Source organism: Micrasema longulum, unplaced genomic scaffold (assembly GCF_059751315.1).
Source record: "Micrasema longulum isolate JH-2025_06_02 unplaced genomic scaffold, ASM5975131v1 h1tg000571l, whole genome shotgun sequence".
NCBI classification, from domain to species: Eukaryota; Metazoa; Arthropoda; class Insecta; order Trichoptera; family Brachycentridae; genus Micrasema; species Micrasema longulum.
In genome coordinates, this window is record NW_028277767.1 from 909,291 (window position 1) to 936,823 (window position 27,533).

Below are 27,533 nucleotides of genomic sequence, written 5' to 3' on the forward strand. Positions count from 1 at the left end.
TGAAGATATCATCATACATTTAGCATACATAGTTCTCAGATCGGGATGTCACCGAACACAAAATAACCGACCGTTTATTGTAATTTACTTACGTGTGGTCGTGGCCAATTGTTTTTACGGGCGCGATATTGTATGTGTGTGAGGCCCGCCGCGGCTATGAGTGCGTGCTGTGTGCATATATACAGTCGCACACTAGCGTAGTTTCCAGCACACGGCACTGTGCACAAGCCAGGGTCAGCAGTGCCGAGGGTAATGCCCTGCTCACACCATTGCAAGGCCACCAGGGCGGTAGCCATGGCGATGTTACAATCGCTTCCGTGTTATTTATTTTAAACGCAAAACTGTCGAACCTGTACTTGATCGATCCACAGAATGAAGCCGTCAAGTCCCGAGGGAAATCCTCGATCTGAACATTGAGAATACTTTTGATAGGTTGTTTTCTTAGTTTGAAAATCTCTATTTTTCCCAAGATAGCCTGTGTTATTGCACACACAAATATTTTCAAAGATCCGGAATGAGTCAACCTGAAATATTCGAATGGAAAAGCTTTTATATATTATGTTATATAGGTACAATATATATACGACCATTGGAAGGTGTACGATCTGAAGAAGTATCGTACGAGTATAATATTTTTGATTCCAATTTTATTTAGCAATTAGAAGCTCCTTATAATTGTTAGCCATGTCTTCAATCTAACGTTAGTAAGTTCATACTTTGAGCTATTGATACTAGAAAAAAGCGTTTTATGTTTGACATCAAAACATGTTCATTCCGTTCAGAATTTGACTCTTAAATGAGCCCGAAACTTCCTTCGTAAAAAACTTTCTATTCGAAGTCTTGAAACTTCTCTTAATAATACGCTGGATGCCTCATCCCACGGGAGCTCCAGTGTAGGCGAAGTAATAAAGCGTGTCAGTCGGATGTCTAGGTTCTTCTCCAGTGGGGTAGGGTTAAGGGGCCTGGGGGGGAAAGGAGGAAAACGAGAGTACTCCCTGCGGCACCTACCTACCCGGTTGCGTTAGTGACGTATGGTGGAGGATCCTTCAAATGTCGAGACGCCTTCATTCCCCCTTTCCCCTTCCCATTGATTTCGCTTCATGTTACCTCTTGCCTGTTTCTACACATTTATTTGCGAATTTATACCTGATATAATTTCTATGACTTTTCAGAATTATTTTTAATAACCTTTAATGAATATTGTTGACTATCGTTTTGAAAATGGATTAATTCAATTTAATATTATTGTAACATAATTTTGGTGATTACAAAAATAAAACAATATATTGACTTGTAAGTACTGTAATAACGGGAAAGAACAAAACAATTACTTTGACGTATAAATAAATATTGAAAGAACAAGGCTCCTGTAAAATGCATCTACTAAATACTTCTTCTATAAATAAATTAAGAATAAAGACAAATATTAAATTTAATTTTAACTACACATACATAAAATAAATACAAGAGCATCAAATAATTTAACTTGCGAACAACCTAGGACCAACAGAAAAAGAAACAGTTTTTTGTATACAGCAATAGTTTTTTTACAATTCACTTTTTAATGATCTAAAAAATATACAAAATATGTACGCACTTAAAAAACACCTAAATAAAACAGTTCTTACAGCCCGTGTGACGAGTGATATGTGATGTTATTTTATTGAATTTTTATATAAACTATTGTGTTATTATATATAATATCCCCTCATACCAGCACTTTTGCTGATTGGGAATATTTCGTACTAATAAAATATGTAAAAAAATGTAATACGTAAAGCTTAAAAACCTTGTATTTTATCATAAATAAATAAATAAATTTCTATGATGAATTATTGTATATAAAGAAGTATGTGTATATTTTTTCGTTTTTTTGACGTTTATTTTATTTTTGCATGTCGTTCGTCGATCAATTAATTTCGGATCCATTATTGCGACTTACATTTACATATTTTTTTATGATGCATTTTACAATTTAGTTTTCTTACCCAACTACTACACTGGCTGTTATGGATGTCAGATTATGTGGACTTAATGCGAGTGTGGGCCTCCAAAAAAGTTGCGCGCAAATATTACAGCATACACGTATACTACGCTACTACTTATCGGCATTTACATTCTCATACCGCGATCGGCGCTGGTGTATAAGATAGAAACTGAATATGTAGACGAAGTCTGCGCTGGTATGTTTGTGTGTACTCTTATGTGGTGGAATATTGCGGTGGTAGTAGTATTGGCAAGATATTCCTGCACACTCGCACACTGTGACATTACTATAAGCTATAAGGAAGTGTGGAACGTCCTAAACGCTGCAACATTTTGCGCTCTACTTTTTTAGGCATAGGTTCTTTGGCTGTAATTTCACGTTATAGAAGCTCTTCGAATAAACGTGTAGAAACAATTCGTCGGGATCGTAAAACAACGACGCATGTGATTTTCTTCAACTTTACGTGAGAGCGGTTTACTTTTTTTAACACTATGTCACAACTTGATAAAATGAAAAAATACAAGTATACTATTTGATACTTGGGTTAGTTATATTATATTATATATATTTTTCAAACCAGGAAAAAAGACTCGATCACTTAATTTTTTTTCAATCTATATATTATAAGATAAAAGGTAATGTTTGTATGTGTGTCCTCGATAGACTAAATAACTACTGGATGTGCTGTTTTTAGCAAAAATGATGAGCTTTGCCATGATATTATTTATAGCTAATCTTTAATCTGTTATATAGAAATAAAGTAAGGAGCGTAAATGCTTTACTCATCGTTCACCAGGGCTGCATTCAACGAGAACGCAAATACAAAAAAATGGAAGGATGTTGTTTTTACGCGTATAAAAAGTTTGTTTTTGAATGCTTACAAACAACATTTACTCTTTATGGATCCCAATCAGATTCTTTCCTTAAATTCCTTATAATTTCTACCCATTTATTTCTTTTAAATGGATTTTAGTAATGATAAAATAATATAATTGACAATTAATACATTTTTGAAAATAGTTTGTTTTTTAATGCTTACAAACAATATTCACTCTTTATGGATCTCGATGAGATTCTTTCCTTGAATTTCTTATAATTTCTACCCATTTACTTCTTTTTAATGAATTTCAGTAATGATAAAATAATATAATTGACATTTAATAAATTTTTGAAAATCGCATTCCTACGTAAAGTGCACCCCTGTTGGTAGAAGAGCAGAGTTTGACGTTTGCAAAAAAAATATATATTTGAAAATGAACTATTTTATGTTTAGAAATTCAAATGTAAACAAGTACTTAGCAGGGGCGAATTCTCCATATAACCGATTATTTGCAGCTTATCATATTTTTTGTCATCGAAAGAAATGTTTTATGCTCCATTATTATTTGGAAAAAATACATCACAAGTCGTCGTTTGCATTTCTTGCGTTATTAACTTTACATCATATTTCAGTCTATACAGCGAGCCAGTGCGCCTCTATCGGCCGAAATTCTTACTACTGGGTTACACGAGCTTGCATGGCCAAAGATAAAATATGAATTTCATTACGACCTTAAATCCCAAATTTTAGATTTTAGTTAGAAAAATGACTGCTTTCCTAAATGCAAGTAATTCTTTCAACACTTCTTCATAAATGTTATTATTCATTAAAACTGTTTGATTTAAGGCCGTGCAAGGGAGGTAGCATTATACGCACCTGTTATATGTGAGAAAGAGATAACAAATATATTATGCGTAAACACGGAAGTAATATTATAATAATACTCGGCAAGTCATCTTCGGTGCTTTGAAAGTGAATTTATTGTAAAATAAATATTATTAGGAACTGGCATTTTAATCCTTAATATCAGCGTATCAGTATAAATCCTTTGGTGGGTTTTGAAAAACAAAGATTCGCTAAACAAAAATAAAATATACGTGAGTTATAAAATGTTTTTCGTCAGAATATGACAGTTTAATTATAGGTTATTTTGCAGTGCCTATTTGAACTTTATTATTTATTTAAACATAAATTTCATACTTTAAAAATAATGTTTGAGTTACGTTACTAGTGAATTATTAAAGTAAAAAGTGTTAAGAGTGAAAATGTGCAAAGAATTATATAAATTATAATTTACACCGTTTCGTGAATATTAAAGTGATATAAAAATCGATGGAAGAATGATTCTAAAAAGGAAATTTATGTTTTGTTTAGTGAAATATAGTACTGGGTAAGAAATACTTGAAAATAATTAAGTTTTTATGATTATTTACTAAGCAATAGTGTCTTATTTCAAGTTACAATAGTCGCAAGTAAGAAATACATAATATATTGATTTTTATAATAATACGATTTATAAATCACTTTTTTGACGGCTGCGTTAGTACATGAAATAGTCGTGGGGATAAATCGTTCGCTTCTAGTAACTTGGGTTGGGGTTCGAGTCCCCGCGGGTTCTAGTTTTTTGCAATTACGTTTTTTTTATGCTTTTTTTGTTAACCAAATGTTTGTGTTAAATTAGAAAATATTTTAAGTAAAACTATCAGCTGCTAGCGCCATTTATTATGGATTATTTATCAAATATAAAATAGCCCTTTTTTGAATGTGCCTTACTATCGCTATGGACATATGATCATTTTTTGTATATTTTATATTTTTAGGTTTGGAGTTCAGTCATAGACAAGTACCAAGGTTCCTACTTATCAACGAAGAGTTAAACCATATTTTTCTTTTATCCGAACAGTTTTTACACGCTTTCACGCACAATCAGCCATTTTGGTTTCAAATGAAATATCAAGCTCACGTCGAAACCGGCAGGCGGTTTAATAACGACTAATAACGCATTGGCCATGACTGAGCGTTTGGGCATGAGTTAAGTGTCATAATTTTAGAGGACTTAGGGTGCGTCTATGTGTACTAATAGGTCAATGGTTTTTTTTTGAGAAAACCGAAACTGTGTTTTTATTACTTAATAATGTTTTATCTTAAGAGGAAACGCGGTCTGACCTTTCTTCATACAAACGTATTCCCGTACTTTCACCCTGGATTATAGCACTATAAATATTTACCATCGGCGTGTCTCGATACTTTATTAATGAATTGTTTATTTTGGTAGCTAGAACCATCAATAACCTCATAAAAAAGTTCAGTTTTATCTGCGGTATTCGGGCGCACGGTATACAAATATGATAACTATTTTTGAAAAACACAAAACTTACCGGTACTGAAAATTTTATTCTGATACTCTGCTGAGTTTTGAGGTGCGGAAAATAGCACAACGGAACGTCGATTTTGTGTATTTTAGTTAGGCATAAAAGGTCCGAAATGCTGTTGTCTTTTTCGCATAGCATCGCGGAGGGATCTTCAAGATAGTGACAGGAAAGCAATGTTCAAATACCCATTTATTAAAATTCCCTGTCACCGCATATCCTCACAATTTATGCAATACTAAACACAAAAATTATAATGTATATGTACATATCTAATTTGAACTAAATACAATAATTGATATCATTGTGCTTCGATTGTGTTTATATAATATATATATATACTAGTATATACTCAAATCTAGCAATAGCAAAGCATCGCAGGGTTCAGCTCGTATCAAATATAAAAGAAAGTCAATGTCGCATTTTTCGCACATCCGTCTTTGTTCTACGATTCCGACGAATTGTTTGTAATTATTGATGAAGTCAACAGCTACCACGGAATATTTGCCGATACTCAATAACCTATGCCTTTTTTATTTTAATGTTGAACATTTAATTGATGCTTTTAATTTAATTTTTACGCTGCCGCCATTTAGGATAGTTAATTTATTAATAGTATACATTTGTATGAATAAATGGGTCAAAAAAAATTCTAGCGCTTTTAATCCAATAACCAATATAAACGTATTTTAAAAAGTTAACGGAAAATTAAAAAAAAAAAATATGGGCAGATGTAATAAACGTTTTTAGACGTATTAAAAAAAAAATGTACATAATTTAAATTGTACATTGGCGGGCTTATTGCCCAATGGCAATTTATTCCGACCAACCAATAAAATAAACGTGTTGTTTGATCTGATAGTGTACTTTCAGTTCCAGGATGCAGAACTAAGTTCGCACAGAGGCACTCCTTACATATCGGTCCAAGATCCTTCAATCTTCTAACCAAGGAATTACAAAACATTAAATCACTGGTACAGTTTAAAGTAGGTTTGAGGTCTTTGATTAGCATGGAATAAGCAGATTCAGACATATTCTTAAAAAAAAAAAAAAAATTAAAAATAAGTGCAGACTGCAAATAAATCATATTTTCGTAATTTCAGCAAATATTAACTTGGTTTTTCTTTTATTTTTCTTTTCTTTTCTTCTTGTCTTGTCTTCGGTCTTGTCATACTATATATATATGTGATATAAACTTTTTAATCATTAAAAAAGGAATGGCCCACGGTCAGACGCTGTAGTCCTTGTGGGCATTTTTTCCAATTCATGTTAAAGCTTAATTTTAAGATGTATATTTCCAAAGTGTATTTTTGTAATTATATTTCTATGTAATTAATATATGTATGGAAAAATAAAAAAATAAAAATATATAGTTTAGGTCTCAAAACGTTTCCAACAGAAAATAAAATTTAAAAAAAACTAAAGACATACAAAAATTAAAATGATAATATTTGTATAAAAATTACCTTAAATCAATACTAGTACTCAATGGAAAAAAGGAATAAAAAGGAAAGAAGAAAGGAGGATAGATTTAGGAAGAGAAATAAGATATTTCTTTAGACATGATGAAATAGAGATGCTGTAGAGACATCTTTGATATTGAATTGGAGATGACTCCACAGTTGCCACATGGACACTGTATGAGTTAGAAAAGAGAAATTGTGGATCGGAATTAAAACTAGACGTATCGTATTTATTAAAATATTATTTTTAACAGGGACTTTATTCTCGTTTAATATTTGGGTATTCGAAGAGAACTCTGGATATTTACATTTACTATAGGGCAACAAACTTTGAATTTGAATTCGCATAGCAAACAGCTATTAAAGTGTCGTCTTGGGTATTTCCAACAACAACGAAAAAAAACAGTTATAAGGCTTTTACAAAACGGAAAAACATAGATCATATGTCTTAATTCGATCTTTAGTGCATTTTGTTTTCATTAAAATATAGAACATAATTAAATCATGAATGAGGTGATACAACATTCATTTTGGTTCATATTCCTTACTATAACATCGCGTCACATGTATTTTTATACTAAGTACGTCCTACCCAGTCAATATTATGTTCATAATGCATATCCGATGAGATAGAGTCATAACTGTAAAAAAACAGAAAATCCAGGAGACCCTAAAAACGTTATCTTAAACCATGTATTTTTAATTATTTTTTTTTTGTTTTTCTTCTCACCCTTTAAAGCAATGCCGATGTGTCATATTTGTTTAGATTTGTCTTAAAAAATGATTTGACAATATTTAAAGCAGCGTTTCCCAACCCTTTTAAGCCCGCGGATCGGTGAAATTAGGAGAAAAATTTAGCAAACTGGTAACGCAGGACTTAAAACTTTTTTTTATTTGGTATTTTGTTTATTGGTTTTTCATGTCATAGTATAACAGGTATAGAAATAACAAATGACGCTTTTTTTTAATACAGGAATTTAAAAATGTACACATTTTTGCGAACCGGCAGAAAATCTCAACAGACCGGTACCGGTCCGCGGACCGGCAGTTGAGAAACGATGGTTTTAAGAACATCTTGATTGTTATGAAAAAAATGTTAAAATGTGACACCGTTTGATAACGGAGGCGCTCAAATAAATGTTAGTGTAAGTGCGTTATAAAACCATCAAGCGTAAAGCAAGACTTTTTAATTATTTTTTTTAGTATGTAAGAGGTTTTTAAATATTTTTTTCCGTATACTTGACTGAAAATCAGTGTTTTATAGTTATGACTCTATTTTATTGGATGTGCGATATGTACATGAAAAATTTCCATGTACAGTACTGAGATGGTTTAAGTACATATTCTCTAATGAATACTATGTTTGTACGTACATACTAAATACTGAATTAATGTTATGATTATGTGCGCACATTTATCATCTTAATGATAGTATAACTTTTTGGATTGTATGAGAATTAAGAATGATATTAAGTACTGCATCACCACGTGTTCACAATCTGAGGATCAGACTTCCTGTTTTCATGTATACTTTTTTTCTAAATGTCTTCATATTATTATTTCCTTTTGCAGCTTATTCGTCATCATTAATATGAAGAAAAAACTGCGTCTACAGTGTCCTTTTAATAAAGCTCTATTATCTCTTTATTATGGAAAATATTGAGTTTGTTATATTATATCGCAAATTGTAAAACCGTTTTAATTCGTATGGTGTCTAGGAGGTTTAATTTACTCCAGTATTTATTGGAAAAAAAGAATCATGATTAATATTCTTTGTTCGTACGGATGAACAATACAGTTGGTTCATCATCATCATATCTATTGGCTGCCAGATTAGTAAAGGCTCGCAGGAGGCATCCGCAGTATATGGGCCAGCCTTAATCACCTTTGCCTACTTTACAAGACATTAGATTCTCGACGTCTTGGGGTGATATTCCAAACCTAGAAAACATTTTTATCTTGCGTGTTTTGTTTGTAAATACGCGAGATAAAAAGTGTTTTATACGGCCGCGATTGCGGTTTAGTATAGGACCACAGGACGTCTACTGTTGACTGTTCGTCGGCAGTTTATGTCAGAATTTCGAAATAAGAGCCTGACTTGGGAGGAGTAGGCAGGCGATAGAGATGCATCTAGGCTTATTGTGGATACCATATGCTCCAATTAGGGAGCGCACATGGAATGATGATGCAGGTCTATGCGGACTATCAAACGCTTTTTCGTAATCTACGAAGCACATAGCCAAATAAACTATTGAGTTCTCTGTTCTCCTGTAGAATACAGCGTGTGTTGTGGATATGATACGCACATGACCTACCAGGTAGGACACCCGCCTGGTTCTCTCTTAATACTCGCATAATGGGTCCTCGAACTCTTTGCAGTATTATGTACGCAAGTACTGTTCCCAGTACACCAAGTAGCGTGATGCCACGATAGTTATCCCAGTTTAATGGATCACCCTTTTTATGCAATGCGGTGATATCAATACAGTACAGTTCTGTGTGTCAAAAAGATGATTTTTGCAGATGATGCACTAGTTTACATATCAGGAGATAATTATGATGCAGTGATAAATAAGATTAATTACGATTTAGGAAATATATCAAAATGGTTAAAAGTAAATCAATTGAAATTAAAAATATCAAAAACAAAATATATGAATATTGGGAAAAAAATAATACCCGAGGGTAACAATATCAATATTGATAATTTGAATATAAATTATGTGGACGAAAAAAAGTATCTCGGGGTCTACTTGGATACATATTTAAATTTTTTAAATCATACTCAATATGTAACAAAAAAAAAATCAAAACAAATTTCATTTATGGGATAATTACGAAATGTAATAGATTTGAAAAGTAGTATTCTTATATATAAAACTTAATGAATTACTGTTCTTCCATTCTTTTTTGAAAAAAAAAATTGTAATATTATTAAAAGTTTATATTAGTTCTTAAGATGTTACGAACTAACTTAATAAAGCATAAATAAATAAAAGTCCTGAAAAATAAAATCGATTAGAGATAAGTTTGCCTCGTAGTGTAGTGGTTGGCGCGTTTGCCTACCAAGTTTAAGGTCGTAGGTTCGATCCCTGCAAGGTGGACGTGAAATATTGGTTTTAAAGGTGTTTCCGCCCAGCAATATTTCTTTGTTCCTGAACCGGTACCCAAAGCGTAAGACTGATCTTATTTTCCTTGTAACAAAAATGATCTGGATAAGCTACAGTTGGAGTATTTATTCATTGCTATATTCGCCACTGGGTTCAAAATAGGCAAATGGTGATGACGGTTAATATCTTCGTGTAATAATATGCTACTGGCTAATAAAGTCGCCCATACGGACAAAAACCATTCTATGATTGATTATCAACCACAAAGTAAGCTACAGTTTACAACAATACAACAGGCCGTAGGTAATCAGGTCAAGAATTGCAAGCGCAAACCGAAACCGGCCGTTACACGTTTGTTGTTGATTTAAAAAAAAGTAATGTTATTAACAGTTTGTTGCTTAATATGTTATGAACTAACTAAATAAAGGATAAATAAATAATAAATAAATCAAAACCAAACGAATAATTTGAAACGCTTGTGTTCTATACAATAGAGCTAAAGGGCTTTATTGTAAAAAATAAGAAAGGGAATTCTTAGGTTGTTAGGACTCCGCTTCAGAAACTTTTTAATAAAGATACAGATTACACTTATGTGTAATCTGTATCTTTATTAAAAAGGTAAATAAACAAATAAAATATAAAAACGATAAAGACATTATTATTCTCTATTCTGTTGCTTCAAATTTAATTGTTTATTTTTAATGTTTTGGTAGGTTTAGGTAAGGAAAAGGTAAAGGTACTTTGAAGGTCAAAGGATTAGAAAGTAACTACGTATTTCACTTTAATTTGGCGTTCTTGGCCCATTTTGAAAATAAAAATAGACCTAACAGTAATAAATAATTTAAATAGTATTGATTAAAATGTCATAAAAAAATACATTCTGACTAACAAAATCATAAATTATTTTTTCAAATACAAATCTTATACCCTATTTAACAAGCTTACATAATGTATGAGATATTTGTATTGATTATTCATAGTTTGGTGTATTCGCCGGTACGTATTACGTACATATGAAAATACGATCGTTTCAAGAGAGTGAAACTAATCGTATTCGGTACATCGGTTCTCGGTACCCATTATTTATACCAGTGTTTTTCAACCTGTGAGTCCCGACCTCCAGGGGGTGGCGAGGCTTTGCTTGAGGGGTCGCGGTCCCAAGCAAAGTCAAAGTAAACATCAAGGGCTTTAGGTCCTTCACTACCACAAAAATCTAATAATTTTAATGAGAAGGATCTGCCTGTTTATTTTTAACAATTTGTCGAATCATCTTATGGGTATTAAATTCCATTTTAAGCATGTCGTCTAAATAAACTTTATTGATTTTGGTGTTGACGGCCCACTCCTTCCTTGTAATCGATTTCTCGAATGACCCGCTAAGCTTCCATTTCAGATTCCTTGCCAGCTACAACAAATAGCAAAAATAAACCACAACACTCAGACCAATTGAAAAAACAATATTTCTTAGATTTATTTCTTGCAACTGCGCCATGGCGCGGCGTCTGTCATATGGTTTATTTATTAAAAATAATATGATATTAATAGAAATAAAATTGAATACGTTGTCGTTGAAATCGTAGACATACAAGCAGTACATATAATTAAATTAAGGTCCCGGGATTTTTTTACTCGTAAAGGGGTCGCATATTCACAAAGGTTGAAAAACACTGATCTATACCCATCCGCTTATTTCGTCGGCCAATCTGGCCATTCATTGAGTATTTGGCTTCACTTGTTAGTGGTTACTTGCTTGTTAGATTCTCAATTATAATTTGTTGAAAAAACGCTAATATTATGACCAACATAAATGATTCTGATAAAAAATGTACCTAACCTAAATATTACTTTGATTGAAGTACTAGAATAAAAACAAAGTTTCTAAATATAACTTTGTTAAGTTACACTTTATACAGTTAGTGTTCAAGTAATGTAATGAAATTTTCTGCAAATAAACCACTATATTATCATATAATAATACATGTCTTGTCGTATTGTTAAGCAATTCTATTATGAAATAAGTACAGGGTTATTTTAAATAGTCAGTTGGAATTTAACATCATCAGTTATAGGTATTGATTATTTCCTGAAGATAATCGTATTTTGAACTGTGACATTAAATTTGGTAAACAGCAGATGCCTCTTTATCCTTGGAAACTCTTATGTACTCACCCTGGGTCATTGACATTATACGAGATTAAATATTTAAAAGAGAAAAAAAAACAACCAATGCATGATACACGAATGCTTTATTCGCTAACGTTCAATTCTTATTATAATATTATATTTTACTTTAACTCCGTAATAATATTGTAATACATTACTCCTTTATTATTCGAGTAAAATAACACTCGCATAATATAACATTTATGCGTATAATCATCAAAATCGGAAGATAAATTTTCGACTTATATAATATTATATATTTTAAACACGACACAAATGATTTTTATATGATAATGACGTTAAAAAGTAAATAAAAATAGCGCACAAAATCGTAAACATTTCCTACCAAACGGCAGTTATAATATTAGTCATAATAATTGTGCTGAAAGTTACCATCACAGCTATTTACCTTTATGCTAAGCTTAATATTTATAAAATATCGGTTAATTAACACAAAAATGATTTTTATTTGTTTTTTTTTTAAATCATGCACGCAAATACTACAATAATACAACGTTATACGTAGTCAATAATAATAATAATGTTTGGATAATTTATATAGTGCCATTTTTGTTAAAATCACCTCAAGGGCGCTGTACAATAAATAAATATCCCAACACGTCTTGCTGCTACAGAGCGCATGGACGGTCGGGATTCTAGTTCCTCGTCTCCAATTATGATATATTACAATTATGATATATATGAGCCAGATAACAGAACGTCTTGCAGCTACAGAGCGCATGGACAATAAGAAATCTAGCCCCTATTTACATTTTTATTTTCAAATTTTTTATTTGACAATGAAGTTTAGAGTTTAAGTGATATTTTTAAAACAAAATAAAAAGCAAATTTATAAAATTAGAATTTAGATAGCAACAAGGCTTGCAGCTACTGAGCGCATAGACGGTTGAAATTCTAGACCCCATAGTTTTACTTTTATTATTCGTACTGTAAGTAATAAATATCTTACTTCGATTTGTTAATCGTTGTTTGAAGTGAATGCACAATGGCAATTAATAAACCTATGAATTACAAAAAGCTCTGTGCTATGTCTTATACAAACTTTTAATAAATTCTCCGTTTGCTATTATAAAAACCATAGTGACACACTCCAGTTAATGCAGTATTTAGTATTTTATCTGTGCGAGCTGTAATAGAGGTAGTCAATGAATATATTTATGCGAATACACGGAAAATATCCACCTATGAGCATCAAAGACGAAGCTTGAAAGAATCGTTTGTAAAAGAAAATACTCTCCAATCTGAAAGACGAAAATAATATGTTTTTTTGTTGCTCTTGATGGAATATTTCGCATTTTAATCCGATTAGTTCAAAGTGCCCCCAGAATTGAAAAAAATGTTCATAAGAGTTTTGTTCATATATGTATTTACATGGTGCGTTAATGTTCTAGGGCGATGTTTTTTTTTAAACTTTAAAATAAAACACTATTTCCTAATTTATGTTTTATTGATTGAATATATACAGTAGCGAGCACTGAAATCTTTTCAAACTGAAAATATCAGTTTTTCTAAATAATATTTTTTTTGTTGTGATTTCTTAATAGCTTTTCAGTCCAAATTATTAAGCAACACTGATTAAACATGATATACAAAAAAGTACCTATTTAGTGACCAAGATTTTTGTTTTTTTCATAATTTTATAGTTAATTCGTAGATTTTCGATTTTTTCGCTTAAAAATAAAAAATGCTCATATAATTTTAAAAAACTACATATTTATTTAAAATAAAATTACATAGGTACATAACACTAACAATATTCAAAGTTCGGATCAATCAAAGGAGTTCCTCCTCCTTTTTTTTATTACTGCTTCAATATGTTTTGGCATGAATTTTGTATGTAGTCTTGGAAAAAAAATTTAAACCACACTTTTTCGATGATGTTTTTAAGGTTTTCTTTTGACGAAGGCTTCAGTTTATTTATTTCGATTGCCATTTTATGCCACAAGTTCTCGATAGGGGTCAGGTCAGAACTATTTCCATGAATTTTCATTTATTCTTTGACCTAAAAATGATTTTAATAGCTAGTGTTATACATATTTTTAAATATTTTTTTTTTTGATCATTATAAATTAGTGTCAGAAAAAAATAATACTAACAGTTTTTGCTCGGTGACACGGTGCAGAGTCATCTTGGAAAATGTACTCAGAACTATAGGAAAAGTGCATTTCAATTGACGGGAATAAATACTTTTCCAAATTTTTTGTGTAAACTTCTGCATTCTTAGTTCCTTTTATGGATGCTAATTGCCCCACTCCATAAAATGAGAATCATCCCCAGACCGTTTGTCCTGCAGGATTCTTCACTGTTAGTCTAAGACACTCATCGCTTGAACGTTATCTAAATCTTCGTCTCACGAACTGAATTCCATCCGAACCAAATCAATTAAATTTACTCTCATCGGAGAAAACAACTCTTCGCCAATCGATTTCAGTCCGAGTTTTATATGTTTTAGCCCATTCTTAGCGGGCAATGCACATTTTTTTGGTCATTAGTGGCAAAAAAGCCGCTCTCCCGGAGTCTTCGGTGTACGGTGTGAACACCCATTTCAGAACCACCAGCCTTTATAAACTCTGTCCTTATATCCACGGCACTTTTGAATCGATTCTGCAAACAGATTAGCTTCAGCAGTCGATCTTCAGCATGTGTTGTTTTTTTTTTTATGCCGAGTACCTTTTTTTAACTCTAGACTTGCAGAACCTTTAATTTTTTGATACAATCTACCACTGCAGTGTGACTGCATCCAATCTGAACTGCTATAGGCTCTGGAACTCACTATTTGCGTCGCCAAAATTAAAATAGTATTTTTACGTAAAACGCTTAAATGCTTAAATTTTGCCATAATTCACAAAAATCTTAATACTTGATGTCAACACGTTGAAAGTCTCAATAAAACTGGTCTCATTATTTGAGTAAGACCCTATTCAGGTAGAAAAAAAGTTATACCTGCACAAGCCCTTTCTAATAGGTGGAAAGATTTCAGTGCTCGCTACTGTAGTTTTTAACAATATGTTTGAAATATGATGTCGGTCAAGTGGCCGCCTCTTTCCGTGGCGCAAACCTAGCTATTTCAAGCATATTTTTCATGTCATTCTAAGAAGATTTCTGGTGTTATTTTGGCAATTTCTTTTTGGATGTTATTCAGCATCAGGATAGTTGTTGGTTTGCTGGTGTACACTTTTCCTACCAAGTACTCGCACGGGAAAAAATCGCCGGTGGTCAAATCATGGTATCATGTGGGTCAGTCGATCCACCATCTTTTGAGATTATTCGTCCGGGGAAAGTTTCTCGCAAAATTTGCATCGTAACATGAGCTGTGTGGGACTTGGCACAATCCTGTTAGAACCACACATTTTGTATGCCTAACTGATCAAATTCGGGCTCAAGAAAGATTTCCAACATGTCTTGATAGTTTTTTAACATCCTATAATATTTCCCGCGCACGGCGTCGATGAGAGGTGCCCGGACGTTCACAAACACTCTGTCTACCGCATTAATATTTTCTGGTGTACGTTGGCTACGTTGTCCCCCAAACTTGGCTTTGTCCAATAAGCGTATGACAATATAAAAAAAGCATTTATTACATCATGAATGCTTGAATTGCTTGGCACATGATTAACACTAAAAAAATCTCACAATTTTCTTTGAGAAATCACAATTAAACGATTATTTGTTTTTTTTTTTACCATTTTAGCGCAACCTCAACTGTCAAATATTATATGAGCCGGCCAATGACTACCAAACCAAAATGGCATCCAGACAAAATTGTCCTGGAACATAAAATGCAACCTGTATATAACAAAGTGTGAAACACGTTACTAGATTATAATAATATAATATACATAATATAAATTCACGCGATGTTTCATTACTACGTACAGTTTCGTGATTAACAGTACGTTATTTTCCCAAAATAGTAAACATGCTCGAATTATGATTTCACGCAAACTTTTCTGTTTCCATGCAGAATTTAATGCGTTTATGAATTGTTCATAAATAGTGCCTGTCAGCTTTGTTTCTACTCAGCTAAAGCGACCTCACCCATCTGCGAATGCTAACTACGCAGGTACAGGTACTCTGCTACCAAACCTAGTTAGTTGTTAGTGTATGGAATCCGAGTCTTTGCGTGGTTTGGAAATATTTACAGAACTTTCGTTACTTCGATGGCCATTGGGGCCCGTGTTTCGTGCATTGTTCTTTGTTCCGTAATGAATGCAAATTTTTTAATAAATTATAAGTACATAGTTTATTTTTTTAGTTTATGTGCAGGTACTTTTTTCCGTTTTTGTTTTTTTTCCTTCAAATAAATCATATAATTTCCCTACAATGAAGTAAATAATTATTGTTCTATGTAAACCCAAAAACAAATCTTATTTTTTTATGTTTTTGTTATTATTTCGCCAAATTAAAATGCTTTAATTGTGAGCCATATTCGGCTACAAAATTCGTACAATACGAGTAGAGTAAGTATCAACAAATCTATATTTTTTTGCGTGATAGTTTGTGATATAAAAAAGGCATTTTAAAAAAAATTTAAATTTATTTTCGAGTTACTTGGTAATATAATAATAAAGGTACAACATGAACGATACTTATGGGAGAAAATACAACAAAAGTGGTTTTCAAGTTTCTTAAATCCATACTCGACCCCGAGGAAAATTTTCTAAAATAATATATTTATTTAAATCAGTCGATGATTTGACTGATCTTTAGATCTATAACTCACATTTTTTTAAATGCGCAACGCGTCGATACCAACAAAAATAAATTCATCATTTTTGTATAAATATCTAATACCTACTACCTATCTTCTTTCAAGTACAGAATTATCAAATTCGTAAATCTCTTAAAAAGGGCCATATAAATTACACAGTAAATGTAATAAAAATACTCTAAGAATTTAAAGTCAAAATGAAACATTCAATATCTTATTATTTATTTTATTTACTTTAGAGAAAACAACAGTATAGAAATGTCATAGTTCTTATTCTTAGTGGTCATAGTTACAAGTGTTAATATTTTTTTTTCCGTTTACAGTTTTCTTATTTATTTTACATTTTGTACATTGGCCGTATATGATTTTCCCAACTAATCAATACAATAAAATGAAGTGTTTCATATAATTTTGGTTTCAAAACGTATGCGAGAAAAAAAAACATAAACAAAAATAGAACTGGCAATATGTGTATATTTATGTAAGTGTTGCGGATTCACGGATCAGAGGTTCGAGGTTCGAACCCCAATCTACTAATTCCTACTTACTTATAGCGAGTAAACTTGTTAAAAATGGACCTAAAATTAAAACATTAAAAAAAATAATGTGAAAACGCAATTTATTTTTATTAAAAGTAAAATAAAAAAGGAAATAAAAGTAAACAACAAAAAAAACGTAATAATAAAATAATACATATTCCGCGAGTGAGTTCTGCACAAAAAAATCCTCATCCATTTGATTTCCAACAATAATAGTCCTAGCAGTATGGCGGTATACGTTAATGAAAATGAAGCATTGGAATTTCTGCGTTTTTTCTATAGCTCGTACCCACTAGATGTCTTAACATAAAATAGTTGATGCCATTGACTTGCGCGTTGAGAAACTCCAAATTAAATTCTCTCAAGAAGCTGTGAGTAATCCAGAACACTGTTTTATTGATAAACGAATGCAAAATATGTAGTTTAATATTGAATGCACAGAATATACTCGAAAATACGTATTTCCGCATACTACAGGAGACTTTAGCGCTAGTTCTTGGCACTCGGTCAGAAATAAAAATATAGTCACTTCCCACATTTTGTATTTTTATTTTAGTATACGCATTTTCTTGCGCAACCTTTTTGCAGCAGACTCGATAGTATTGGATTTTATGTATTTTTATGTGCGTGTGTCGACTCCTCGTAACTTGTGTGTTTGTGCAGATTATGTATGCGGGGATGTTTGCCAAATCCTTTTTGCTCCATGAAATCTTCAAAGCTTATCCCGTCAAACTTCTTTTGCTTTTTATATAATTGAGTGAAGAATGATAATATTCTTATAAGTAATACGATTACGATATTTTGATGCTGTCGGAACACATCCGTGGTTTGCGCGGGTTAAATGTTATCGGTTTATGCGTCCGCATTTAAAATTTGTCGCTACAGAATAATTTTAAAACAATTATTACTTATCGCTTCAAATGTATTTGTAATATTTCAACCAAATATCCTTGATTTTTCTTACAAATTTCCGAACTCGCCGATCACATTATTTTCAAACATTAGTGGTAGTGTTTTATTTAGGAATTTCTGCATTTTATTGCTCTTCGCGCTATCGCAAATGATTTCCTCGCACTTTCCTCGTACAAGATTCGGAATTGTGTATCCTGAAATGGAAAACGTGCTTCAATTGTAAAATACAGTAAAATTTAGGAAGATCCTCGGCGCGTTCACCATAATGCGTCGCAGATATTACGGAGGCGTATTCCGAGCGCTTTCCACAAACGTGGCTACACGAAGATGTTATCGCAGAAGGCGGCGTTGCTTAAGGGAACCGTAAAAGTCAAGGACGGTGGTACTTCCTTACGGCGACAGGGCTCCCTGCCCACCCCTCCCGCGCGCCCCGAGGGTGGCCGCCAGCCGCCAGCCACCACCCGCAAAAAATGCGACGGCGGAAAATGAATCGTAGTATTTTTGTAGATTCATCGCTAAATTTATTGCACTATTTCATTACAGTTGCGCATGTCCGGTGTTGAAAATTTTCCGAGGTGTTTTTTTTACCGCATGTGATCATTGAATGTCAAGCTGCTCCTTACGATAGAAAGAAATATTTAGCCTTGAAATTGACGCTCGTCTATGTACGTTGTAGAGGAAAAAATACACTTTCCTTCGCGGCACTGCGCCTTGCAGAGGCTCCCCCCGCCACCACCCTCCCCGACCGCCACTCCACACCCCCTCGCACCGAGAGCCCAGGGCCGGGCGTTTGAAGGTTGCGCAGAATCGATTGCGCGTGCCCTCGTGACGTAAATATTCCTATTGACCGATGCACACGGCCACCCCAACCCCTGACCGGAATATTGGTGCGAAACACGCGATATTCAAATTAACTCCCTCTCTCGGACTGCGCCGCCGGATATTTTCCCCATTTTTGCCTTTCGTGCCGTTTTATTCGACGAGAATGATTTTATTTTGAAAGGCTTACTTATACCGTAATTTTTCATTTTTGTTTTAGTGTTCGAATCATAAATACACATCTCTTTACGAACATATGAGCAACATTGCAATTTTGTTATTTAGATAAGCAGTTATTAAATAAAAAAAGTGTAATTCAGTTCTAGCAAATAACATTTGGTATTATAAAGGTTTATTTATATATTTTTATATACAACAAACACAAATATTTGCAGATATTATTTTGATAAATTTTAATCCCTATGATAACATACAACAGTATCTCCTCAATGAATTAGAACCACTTACTTTTTACACGTTTTCTCGAATAAAATAAAGATAATAAATAGCAAACCAAAAATAAAGCATTAGTTGGTCAATGTTATATTTTCATATTTTTTTTATTTGAACTCAATTGACATTTTAGGCTATTTTTTTAGAACTAATATATTTAGTGTTTCCACCTTTTGAATATAATATGATTCTGTATACTGGCTGGCATATCGAAAACGCAGCGCTCAATCATTTTTTTATTTCTTCATTACTTTCCCATGTTTTTGAAATATATCTTTTGAGACATTAAAGAGTGGGATTTGGAGATTAATGTTTTTTTTAAAAAAAAAAATAAATAACTGTCTAAGCCTTTTATTGTATAGGCTCGTCAATAGATATAAAATAAAGGATATGGAAAGAATTTATGAATTATACACCACAACATCCAGACCGATTGAGAAGAAATTTTTGTTGGATTTTTTCTTGCAAAAATCTGGAATCGAACCCGCGACGTCAGTTTCTCAGTTGGCCGTTTAAGCAACTGCTCCACGGTGCCTGTGTAAATCTTGTTTTAACATGCTCCACAAATTTTCGATCGGGCCAAGGTCAGGAAGTTTTTTTGGACTGTGTCCGATGACAAGGTGCTCTATCCTGCATGAAAGTTTATGAACCTTCTCTTAGCTCAAGGGTATAGTGGAATGGAAAAAATACCGTTTCCGGGACGTCTTAATATATTTTTTTTTTCATATTTCCTTCAGCAAAAAATTATGGTTTTGGCACTTGATTAATAATGCACGAACATATCATTATTGCAGATGGATGTTTTTATTACTTTTGCAATGCCTTTGCAAAATCTTTATTATGTCGCTTTGATGGTCTTCTCCTAACAGATTGTCGGCTTTCTGTATCAGTTTCCAGGCGACACTCGTCACTGAAGGATCACCTTCGGAGATAAAAAATACAAATTGAATCTGCGCTAACGGAAAAAAATACAAATATTCATAATTAAAAATTACCCTTTCCCAATTCTCTATTGAGTAATGTAGATGTATTTTAGCTTAGTTGAATCTAGCTTAATTCATTTTAGGGGTCGATTTCGACTTTTTAGCGGGCCTTCGTATTGACTTTATAGAGACGCCACACACAAGTCGAAATCGTGGAATTATGCAGAAGAAATTAGTAGCTAAGCAAATATCTGATTCTGTTTTAAATTACGTTTTGACACATATCTTAAATTCTGCAAACTTCAAATGTTTAACAGTGTAAAAGATGTTTGACAATGTCGCATTTGAACAGTTTTTTTAAAAACTTAACTTTTAACTAATGTCTTGTAAAGATTAGCAAAGTTCAGGTTCGAGCTTTTAATTTGAGTGGGAAACTTCTTGATGATTTTCCGAATTAGTTTGCCGTTTACCATATTGACGTGCCATATATTATTAAAAAAATATATTATTATGTTTCTGATCCTATATAATATTTGTGGTGACATACTCGTACGTCTGTGTTAACTAATTACTCGTCCCAACTCAACACAGGACTTTGAGTACCATGGAGTTGGGACTTATGTCTTAAAAAATGCGTAATAATCTGTTTATAAGCAAACAATTAAAATAAATTAATATAGTTTTCTGTATACTTTTGCCTATTCATTGCCATTTATAGAAAAATCCAAGACCGTCCATTCTTGTTTTATTTTTTTGTCTATTGTCTCTAGGTTGTGAAATAGGCCGTTCGGAGGGGGGATTTATCTTTGATTGTAAAGAGCTGTTTTTAGTTAGAAACGCGAAAATACTTGGGGACTCTCAGTTGTTCAGAGCAATTAAAATTAATTAACTGTATTATAAATTCACAATTCCTTGTCTTTCGATAAACCACTTGATATATATTATTTATGTTTATTTCCGTGAGAAAAAAAAAGTTAAAAATGGTGAGACCGGGGCTAGTTGACACGCTTTTCGTTTAATTATTTATTTTTGTTTTTTTTTTTCAAAATGTCTTATCACACCGATATTAAACTGTGTTTCATACATATGTTAAAAGCATAAAATTTGAATTGTGCCAAGGATTAAAATATATTCTAACAATTTTAAGAACATCTGTCTTATGTGTCAACTGACCTCGCTTCCTGGGAAAGTTGACACATAACGTGGGTTAATTAGACATGAAATAGTTGGAATTGTTTCTAATGAAAGGAATACAAAAGCACAGATTAATGGTAATCGGTATTCTTATTTTTTCTTAATGTTATAACAAAAATCAATAAAAAAAAAACATAAATATCCATATTTTCAAAAACTAATATAGCATTTCTTCATCAAAATCGCAGTTAATGCACTTCTTTTATCATGAGTGTTAAAATGGCAGAATGGCGAATTGTGTAAAGTGGCCACTTAAACCAGCCAATGACAAGTCATAAGCCCTGTAAATGCCTAGACTTCTATATTTCCTTCTCAAAATATTTTTCCTCTTTGTTTCAACAAATTAAGATCTAAATAACTTCCTAGGGAGGAAATCCAGCCTGTTTACAAACATTTTGACATACTCAAATCATTGTTGATAATGTATGCATATGCTCTTTACTTGTATTTATATATGATTACTTATCTGTTTTTATTTTTTTTGTGAACTGTTTTGTAAACAAATAGATAAAATAATTGTTGAAAATTAAATCTCATTTGTAAATAAAGAAGGATTTTCACTTTATATTAAGCGGGAAAGTTGACACATAACGTGGGTTAATTAGACATGAAATAGTTGGAATTGTTTCTAATGAAAGGAATACAAAAGCACAGATTAATGGTAATCGGTATTCTTATTTTTTCTTAATGTTATAACAAAAATCAATAAAAAAAAACATAAATATCCATATTTTCAAAAACTAATATAGCATTTCTTCATCAAAATCGCAGTTAATGCACTTCTTTTATCATGAGTGTTAAAATGGCAGAATGGCGAATTGTGTAAAGTGGCCACTTAAACCAGCCAATGACAAGTCATAAGCCCTGTAAATGCCTAGACTTCTATATTTCCTTCTCAAAATATTTTTCCTCTTTGTTTCAACAAATTAAGATCTAAATAACTTCCTAGGGAGGAAATCCAGCCTGTTTACAAACATTTTGACATACTCAAATCATTGTTGATAATGTATGCATATGCTCTTTACTTGTATTTATATATGATTACTTATCTGTTTTTATTTTTTTTGTGAACTGTTTTGTAAACAAATAGATAAAATAATTGTTGAAAATTAAATCTCATTTGTAAATAAAGAAGGATTTTCACTTTATATTAAGCGTTCGCTACATGCTTTGGCCCAGTGACAATTCTTCGAAAAGGGCTCTGGAAAACTTACTGGGCTGAAGATGACAATTAAATAGTTGGCAAATTTTGAAAATAATATACTAAGAAATATTAAATAATAGCCATTATGAGAAGAACAAATTTGTAAATTTTTTATTACTTCCGAAATACAAATTATTGTGGGTGGGTCTAATTCATTGAGTAGGTACTGTACTTTAGCGTAAAGTAGTTGGGTACGCAGAAATAATATTAAACGTTATAATGTATAAAATATGCACATAATTCTGATATTTTCGCGTATTGTATTATTAAAAAAAAAACATTGGTAAAATTAAAAGAAAAACAACGTTTTACATATATAATTATGATGCTCGTATAATTTTGATTAATACGAGTCGGTGGATCAGGAGGTTTTCCTTTGAACATTTCGCAATACTGAAAACATCGCATCGTTATGTTCACTTTGACTTCGGTGCTTCGTCAAAGTTTAGGAGATGCTGCGTCAATTATCTGTATAGCAACGGAGATGGCAATATTCAGTGCGGAGTGCTGTACGTGACTTGCGCTGAAACAATTAGCTCCAACTGCCGATTGCTGATTCTGGGTCAGTTTTGACAAGACCGACACATTCCCAATTTACTCCGTCCAAGTAATGGCAGAGCCCGCGGCATAAATAGTTTCCGAGTTCAAAGTTTTGTGATGTCACGCCACATGCACATCTATAACTAGCAATACCCACTACCCACAAACCACTTCACTCTACACTCTACACCATTACACTATAACACGATACATCTGCATGTCTTCAACGTCGCTTAGAGGTGCTTACTCATCAATTTTTGTATTCAGATACATATTAAAATAAAGTTTTTTTTGCTTTGCACATATTCATTAACTTTTTGTGTCGATGTTTTTTTACATTATGTATGTAGTTGTTCTTTGTTAAAACAGAAGTAGGCAGATGTTTAATTTAGATGATGCAAAAAATATCATAAAGATTAGGATTTACGAGCGCCACAAAATTTGCAACATGGTACACACGAACATTGTGCAGTTTATGAGAATTTTAGATCAAATGCATGTCTCTTACTTTATAATTCTGTTTTCTAATTTAGAAGAATGAAAGAAAAATATTTTCGCTCAGTAAATATATAAAAGAGAGCAATAACGAATGTCGTTATACACACAACATAAATTACTTGAATGTACTTATAAATAAAAAATAATGTTTATAACTATGAATTATGAAATAAATAATATTGTGTGTAAAACTCAGGCAGCTCTTGTCAGGGCCGAAAACATTAAAAAAAAAAAAATTATTTGAAAATTTATTTATAAACCCTTACAGACATTCATTTTACATAAAATAATATATACATTTTTCATTTATACTCTGTTCAAAATAATATTTTTTACATCTTTTGAAAAGTTTGTCTGAGTCTTTTGTTTAGTTTTGTCTGGTAGTTTATTGTATAATTTCAGCCCCTAGTTCATTGGTCTTGATTGTCTTTGTCTTGTTTTAGAAAGTTGTATATGGTATTTGTCTGATAATCTCGTATTATGTCCATGTTGACTACAATTTTTTACAAGTTTTAGTTCTTCGTCTACAATAACATTAGTGGCTAATTTATGGATAAATTTTAATGATTCTAGTTGAAAGAGTTCAATTATATTTAATTCCTTAGTTTGTTTAAAAAGTTCTATAGTTGCAGTTAAATAGGGAAGGTCATATACTAACTTTAATATTTTATTTTGTTGTCTTTGTAGTCTGTTTATGTCATTTTGATATCCTGCTCCCCATAGTAGTTGCGTATAACATATTTTAGTTTTTACGTAGGCTTCATACATTAGAATTTTTTACGTTTTATCCTATCTTTTTCGAGAAAAATAATTTTATACCTAGACACAATCACTCGCGTAATAATCTAGATGCATAAATAAGCGCGCAGAAAAATAAATGTATTTTTACATTGAGCTTTCGTATGAGCGATTTCAGGAAAAGAGTAGTGACGCAATGTATTTCCCAACTTGCAACTGACACGAGCAACATGCAAATGTTTTTTAGACTACAATGCTAATAAATCAACCGCGCATATTTCCCCCCTAAAAAAGATTGAATTTTTTACCCGAACTTCACTTTTTTGATACTATCACATCGTGCGCTAACGTCGAAGTTCATAAAACAGTTTTTGGATTCTTGTATTTGTAAAAGCATAATAAATATTATGACTTTCCATTTTCTAGTTGTTTCTAGCAAATGATTCGACGATACTACAACCTCGTCATAGTACAATATTTTCTTTATAATCCTATTATTGGTACTGAAATACGACAGTAATCAGTATTGTTTAAGAAATATGTACCATCGTCATTATTTTGTCTTAGCCGAATTTAATTGTGCTAAGCCAACTTTATTGATACTCTAATCACAGCGTATCTTGATCATTTGTAACAAGAAGACCGATGTAATATACATAGATAATGATCAGTCATACGCGTCAAGTGCCATTCCAGGAACTACCTAAGACATATTGCAGTGCAAACGTTCTTAAAATAAATATTATACTTTGCCAGAATCAAACCCGAGACTTATGTAAAGTGTAAAGGTAGGTAAACGCACTAACACTAGATCATGAGACGGACACACATACGAGTACCTACACAAATATCACTTATACACAAGTGTTACGTATTTTATGATTATATACGTAATTATTTACTGCGTAAAATCTTTGTTTGTGATTACTGCAAAAAAATGGTATTACTGCATAAATTGAACGCAAAACGCATAAAATATTAAGTACTTTAATAATTTACACTATTCATATATATGATTAGTAACATGTATTTTTTGGTGAAAAGAACTTGCTTTTGTATTCAAAAGTGATATATTTTTTCGCTTATGTTTATCATTCATCAACTTTCTTTTACAAATTTAGTAGAAGTATTTCGAACATGAAATATGTTGACAGATTTAATTCAAACGTAAAATTTGTGAGATTTTATAGAATGTCATATTGCATGTAACATTTTAATGATATTATTTTATTTCAATACCTTTCACCTCTTTCTTCGTGCATTTTTAGAATACCTATTTTACCAGACCAGACTTAAGATTTTGGTTTATCTGGTCATGCCACGTCTTGGTCACCGTTCATTCTAGCCATGTATATCTGTTTTACTATTCTTTTTATCCATTCGTTCTACATGACCAAACCATCATACCTGACGCATTTTGACCGCGTTCACTCTGCTTTCATCCTTTCTCTGGCAGTTCATGTTTCACTTCTATACATAAGTGTTGGGACTGAAACTCCGTTGTGCACTGCCAGTTTAGCTTCGATTGTAAATTTTTTTTATTATCAATTACTGTGCTTAGTTCGTTGTTCATTTTGTTCCCAGCATTCACTCTCCTTTCAACATCTTTTTCTACTGTTCCTTCCCTTGAAAACATTCCAAGATACACAAATTCTTCTACTAGTTCAGGACATTCGTTGTTTACATTTATTATGCAATCAGTAACCCCACTTCCCCTTTCAAATACCATCACTTTTATCTTACTTTCGTTCATCAAAAATTCTAGGGACTATTTGTTTTAATTAAAATACATTTTTGTTATAGTTTCAAAATTAAATGGAGGTACATTTTTGAATATTTATATTTTTTAGTGAAAAAAGAGGCAACCTCTTGTGCTTTGAGAGGGACTTACGCTAAATTATCATGAATAATATCATAATAATTTGTGCAGTAAAAAAGTAAATAAAACATTGACGTACTTAATTTTACTATGTAGTTTTTTTTATAGTTGTCCTTTAATCATATTTTTAACCTTTTTAAACCTTTATTCTCTTATTTTTTGTTGGGAGGACATATTATTTTTTATGACAGGTCTGTTTTTTGGTTGGTGCGAACATATTGATTTTATATAGGCAATAAGTTCGCGTTTTGAAATCGATTCGTGATGAAGTCGAAAAATATTGGAATATATTTTTTTTATGTATAAATATAATATTTAATTTTGCTTGAATTGTTTAGTATTACATTTTGGTCCTTTACTTTTATTTGCCATCTTCATATGATTGTGCATAATATGCTGACTCCTTAAAAAAACCTATTTTGAAAAAAAAAAATGGCTCTTTCTTTGATTTTGGAAATTGGGATACTGTCCTTATTAATGTTTCAGTGGATAAACCGTTTTCTAATGTATATGTGTTGATTCCAGATCGGGTCTACCTGGGGGGCAACGGGAGGGGATAAGGAGTCATGGCGTAACTCGATTGAACTCTTGTTTACCGAGGGGCATCAAAATTCATGTGAGTTAATAATTTGTTTTTATTTGCACGGCATTTCATTGCTAATGTGGTTACTGACATGCATATGGAAACTATCACGGCCAAAACATTAAAATAAATCATTAAACAAATGGTGTTGTCTGAATGAAGGGAATGTTTATTCTAGTTTTTTTAAATTAATTTTATTGCTACAAATATTAACCAGATGCATGAACTTTTATAACACTAAAGTCATTATCATTCAGCATTCCCCCTTTCGCACCCAGTGGTGTATAGGGTACTGCATTAATTCACCAAATACAAATACAACGCATTTCGGACATCTGTTTCGTGATCAGTCTTACGCTTCGAAATATTGTAGTTTGAATAACTTTTAAAATCAATGTAATTTACGTCCATTCTGCCAGGAATCGCACCTGGGACCTTAAAAATGGTATGCGAACGCCCCAACCACTTCACAACCAGGCGGATTCATCGCCACTCGATTTCCTTATTCAGAATTTTTATCTGAGAGTAGCCATCGAATCGAAAACACTCATCCAGAGTTCTGGTTCTATTTCACACACAGAGTTGTATTCTTTATGCGCCTAGACAC

General features: G+C 32.2%; 1 protein-coding gene across 1 annotated transcript in view; it reads left to right on the forward strand.

Annotated features, from left to right (window-relative positions):
* chinmo (Chronologically inappropriate morphogenesis) overlaps positions 1-27,533 on the forward strand; it is a 177,331-nt gene that overhangs the window by 41,048 nt on the left and 108,750 nt on the right. The window contains exon 2 of the mRNA XM_088228233.1: positions 26,869-26,959. The gene's annotated coding sequence lies outside the window, so the exon portion shown is untranslated. The remainder of the gene's footprint in view (positions 1-26,868; positions 26,960-27,533) is intronic.